The sequence below is a fragment of the Ruditapes philippinarum genome, unplaced genomic scaffold, assembly GCF_026571515.1.
Source record: "Ruditapes philippinarum isolate M1 unplaced genomic scaffold, ASM2657151v2 ctg12286_1_1_1_1, whole genome shotgun sequence".
NCBI classification, from domain to species: domain Eukaryota; kingdom Metazoa; phylum Mollusca; class Bivalvia; order Venerida; family Veneridae; genus Ruditapes; species Ruditapes philippinarum.
This window is the reverse complement of record NW_026863635.1, coordinates 14,290-19,883: the sequence shown is the minus strand read 5'-3', so window position 1 is coordinate 19,883 and position 5,594 is coordinate 14,290. Positions and strand designations below refer to the sequence as shown.

Genomic DNA, 5,594 nt, shown 5'->3' with positions numbered 1-5,594 from the left:
TTACAGAAAATAACATATTCCAGTCAAATTTAAGAGAAACGATAGTTATCTGCTGATTGCTGTCTTAAACAGCTAAATTATCATCAAGATTGAATAACAAGTCTACAATTCAATAAAGTCAATAGTCTTAATCAAATATATATTTTTTGATAACTACGATTGAATTATATTTCAAGGTAATTCTTACAAAGCTCCTGATAATTATATTTCTGCTATCAGTCATAGAACGAAATTCCACTTTTCCATTTAATTATCTTATCTGTAATAGCGGATCAGTAATATTGACGTCTCACTACCTAAATCAGACAAGAGTAATTATGTATATAATTTGCCTCGGAATCCGTTTATTATTTTCCGACTTAAAAGAGTTTTTCTTTTTCTAAATTGGCAAACACCAATTGCCAAAACCAATGTCTTGTATCAGATATTGGTTTTTTGACTATATACGAAATTTCTCAGATGAAATCAACGAGGACGAAAAGCTAGACGTTTTCGGTCTCAGATCATTTTAACAGAAATGTGTATTGAAAGTTAACGTCAACAGAGAAAATAAAACTCGGCCTGGTTTGATAACCAGAGTGGGAATATTTTGCCAGCATTAAACAAAAATGTTTTTAAATAAAGTATATTTCGTACACGACATGTGCAGACAACGTGAATGACGATTTGTAATTCGGCTATATTTGATGCTATGAAAGTAATGATTACAGAAATGTTAAATGTTAAATGATGAAGCGTTGATCTTCTTTTCGCAATGTGTAACTCTGATTTGCATATAAAACAGAAAAGCGTTGCTCAAATATTACATTCTGTTTTAAAAATGTAAATTAAAATAATTACAACTTAGTTCGTAATTGATTTTTTTAAAACTGCACTTTCTCTTACTAGTCTTTGCAATTGTGTCAAAATTCAATCGACATCATTGACTGTTTAGGATTCATGAGAACCATCAATTTATATGTCTAAGTTTCATGAAAGGAGATAATTAAAACATCAAACAAGGCAGAATAAGGGTTTTTTTGGCACTGCATTTCCTTTTCACTGTTTCTACAAATGCATGCAATGTCATAATCATATCACTAATTGTTGAGATGATAGCTTCGGATAAACATGTTAAGTTTAACATGTTTAAAGAGATAATAAAAACATAAGCAATGCAGGATTATGTTTCATTGACACTGCAGTTGCAGTGTGAAGAATGAATAAGTTTCTTTAATATCTTAAGACATTCTCTGGGCAAGAGTGTCAAGGAAGGACGGACAATGCGACGACGTTATGCTTTCCCATGGGGATAATCGAGATTCCTAACACTCATTACATCAGTGTGAAGAGTAACAATTTCTTTTAAAAAACTAATAATTTATAAAATTGATAATTTAATATAGATATTCAATCCATATATATGTGTCATTATACAGGACGCTGTTTAACTGCAGTTTTGAAGCATTATCAATGATGTTCATGTGGCACAAATTTAGAAAGTTTCGAGTGCACATGAAATAACAATAAAATTCGTCAAGATTATCTTTCAAAGTTCATGTAATACTGTATTACATTGTTTTAAACGTAGTAGTTACGTTACATCTAAGAAGATATCGACATAACAAAGTCTAAGCTAGGCGTATTTTTTCTATACATAAAAACATGTAATTGAAAACAACGTTTCAGTGGCGTTAATGTGCAACATCTTCCAGCGGAAAATAAAAATGTAAATACTTTCTTCCATGAGAAAGTCACCTTAAAGTAACATGATTTATGTAAACACATATATTCAGTATGTTTATTATCAGCACTTTATCGCCTGATAAAATTAAGCTGGTAAGTTTACATGCTTAACCCAGTAAGACATTCAATACATGCATTTTAATATTTCCTTTTACATATCCGTTTTGTTTGAATAAAGGGCACATCATTTAGCTTTTTTGAAGTTGTAATAATTATAAAAAAAAGGACACAAATACACGCTCGATTTGAATGTAAGTGTTTCCATTCGAGTTAATAAATTATGTATTATTAAAACTTAGTATGCATTATCCAAAGCTCCCAAGCAATGTTGCAAGTTCATTCCATTTAAACAGTAAATCTTTATCAAAAATTTAATTTTGCTATTCAATTATTTTCGAAAGTTGGTAAACCATTTAAATTTGCTTATGACTATATGTATCGTTATCATAAGTAATGGTAATCTCAGTAAGCTGCGTAATAGTTGAAATTATCATTTTATACTTTGATGAATAATTCCATGCGTATAGGTGGAATAAACAGGTATCTTATTAGCCTAAGGAAGTAAAACAAGGAAGAAAAAAACAAATATACCACCATATACTAACTACCGGTATAATACAAGTGTAAAACAACAATACATTTAATTTTACACATGATAATTATCAGTTTTACATAGGACCTCACTCTTGTAGTTACTACGTAAAATGAGTTGATCGTTATCCATAATGTTGTTTCATTCCAACAGAAAATTATTCTCACTTATTAATACAGTTACTTAAAAGTTATATATAAAGAGAATATAGCTGATTACCAAGAATATTGCTTATCATGAAGAAAGCTCTAGTTCACAAACTGATTGATCTAAAACATATGTTTCTTCCGCTGCGATCACACACTCATTCTTCAGATGTTCCAATTTGAAAGAAAGAAATGTATATAGTAGACAAACAGCAACAAAATGCAACCAGGAAAAAGAACTTGAAGACAAAAGAGATCACGTCTCTAGACGTGTATATCAATCATGATAATTATCGAAATACTCAACTGTTTTCAATTCTTCTTCAGTTGTTGTTGAGCATATTTATGTAATGATTCTTTTTTTTTTGTTATTCTTTTTTTTTTGTTATTATAGCATGAATCACGTTGCCAGAACTACAATACTGATATGTAACATCTGTAAAGATAAGGTGACATTTCTTTATAGATTCATACGCACTGTCCAACAATTGTCGAAAATACATTCATTACTTTACGTTTAAACCGTTTGCGATACAATTCCCAAGAGCCTGGTACTTTGCTCAGAAATTCAATATACATATGTATAATGATTTGTATTTTATATAATATAATAAGCTTTAAGTTAAAATTAGATGACGGCATCTACAAAGCATATCATCATAATTAAAAAATAAAATGCCACTAGACGCACAGAATCAAGTTATTAGCATTCGAGATCAGAGATCAACTGTATATACATTTATGACCTGTAGTAATTTAAAGAATGTTTTAATGTTTTAAGACAGCAGTAGATCGCAAAAACTATAAACAGATGGATACAGAACAATGATATTGCAGACATGATTGTTAGTTATATATCTTTTACAAAATACAATGACAGGGTGTCAACATTTGTAAATTATTTGTTATGTATAATAACAATTATATATGTTGAAATAACTTGGCACAAGTGATCACCATAATATGACGATGAGCAGAGCGCAAGAATTAGGTCCGCACAACTAACTTTCAAACTGCGGAACAGTTTTGGAAATAACTTGGCACAAGTGATCACCATAATGAGACGATGTGTAGAGCGCAAGAACTGGGTTGCTACCCCAAGGTCAAGGTTACACTTAAAGGTCAAACGTTAAACAGTCTTCATTTCATAATAAAAAGTCTACATTTCGTGTCCGCTCCAAAACTTTTAACCGCTGAATTTTTTTTTATATATTTTAGCACAAGTGATCACTATAATGAGACGACGTGCAGAGCGCAATGATTGGTCAAAAGGTCAATGTCACATTTTTAGGAAAAATGTTAAAAAAAAGTCCGCTCCATAACTTTTTAACCACTGAATTTTTTAAAAAATAGCTTCGTACAAGCACAATTGATCACTACCATAAGAACATGTGCAGAGCGCAATAATTGAGTTGCTTCCCCCAAGGTCAAGGTCACACTTAAAGGTCAAATGTATAAAAGTCTACATTTAATGTCCATAACTTTTAAATACCCCCACGGTCAAGGTTATATGTTCTCCATAATTTTTTACTTTATTTTCATTTCAATACAAAGTACTAAATCACTATAACTGTACTACTTGCCAAAACGTAACTGGAGCAAAAGCTGAAAATCTTTGTTTCTATGGAAAATGCCGACAATTTTGTTATCATTCGTAAGCGTTCTGTGGACATCCGGACATGATTGAAGTTTCCATACAGAGTTTTCTGCCCTCTGAAAAAATAGCGAGCAGGAAATCTTGGCAACATCCTTGGAAGAGAGCGTACAGGTAATTTAATAACAAAGCATAAACAATAATTTTACTTAAGTTTAAATTCATCCATTTAGAATATAGAAATAGTCTTATTTTCGCTATATAGAATTCTGGCAGTGAAAAGAGATAAGTCATTGCGTATAATTTAAATCACTGACAAATAGTATTGCCTTGATTTAAAAACAATTCATCGGAATCGGGAAGCAACCTGATTTTGTACATACGTGGGTTCACAACAGCAGTTGTCAAGTGCTGTGTGGCAGCTGTAAAAAGTTGCCCCGTACTTCACTTCAGTGTTGTTATATTTTTCTGGTCCTTCGGGATTATTGATGCCAGCACTATTAGGTGTTAAGAATTGAGTACCGCTCAAGCCGGTGCTAGGGGGCGTGAGGGATGTTGCACTTATTCAGTATCCCTCATGTACAGACTCAATCAAACCGAGTCTGCAATTCTCGTGTAATTTTGTTGTGATTAATGCTTCCGAGGGATCACTTTTTTTCAGATTTTTTTATTGTTAAATTTAAAATTTACTGTACCACAATTATTTCTAAACATTTCATAGTTCTTTTCAGATATTATATTCTATTCGTCTCACTTTATTGATAATTATATTGAAATCGTTGAATAAAATAACAAAATATGATTGTCAGAAGTTCGCATATTACAATTTTATTTAACCCGTTCAATAGTTTCAGTATTGATTATACACTCATTCGATATCCACTGTATCATTTTCAGATTTGGACGACAAACTTACGACGCAATGTCTATTTTGGCACCGCTGAGACAATGCTGTCTTATTCGAAAATCAACTTTGCTGAAGTATACTAAATTATATTAAGGAGATGAGAAACTCAGTTCACTAATGAGAAAAGCTTTAGAAAGTGACCCAGTAGCACCTGTACAAGTTGAAGGACATTTGAACGCCTTGGAAAGACGTCTTGTAAAAATTCTGCATGCTGTAGCAATCTGCTTACAGTATCATGTTGTACGTGACGTTATTGTTGCAGATGACTTTTGACGGGGGCTTGAGATGTCTGATCGTACTCAGTTTTGTATTTTTATACAAATTCAGTTGTCAGTTTTTATGCTCCCCGAAGGGTGGGCATAAAGCTACCGCTTTGCTGGTCCGTCCGCATCTCTGGCCGGGACATAACTCTGAAACAACAAGAGGTATCAACATTAAAGTTTGTAGATAGATCTCATTGGGTAGATGTGCAGTGCATAAGAACCATAACTCTGCCTTGCCTAATTTTGGAGTTATTGACCTTTGATCATTTTTACATTTTGATCTTTGGGACATAACTCTAAAACTATAAGAGATATCAACATGAAACTTTATAGGTATATATATATATCTCTTAGGGTAGGAGTGTAG

General features: G+C 32.1%; 1 pseudogene; it reads left to right on the top strand.

The window, feature by feature from the left end:
• Positions 1-4,122: 4,122 nt before the first annotated feature.
• Positions 4,123-5,316, top strand: LOC132722769 (extracellular serine/threonine protein CG31145-like; annotated as a pseudogene).
• The last annotated feature ends 278 nt before the right edge of the window (positions 5,317-5,594 follow it).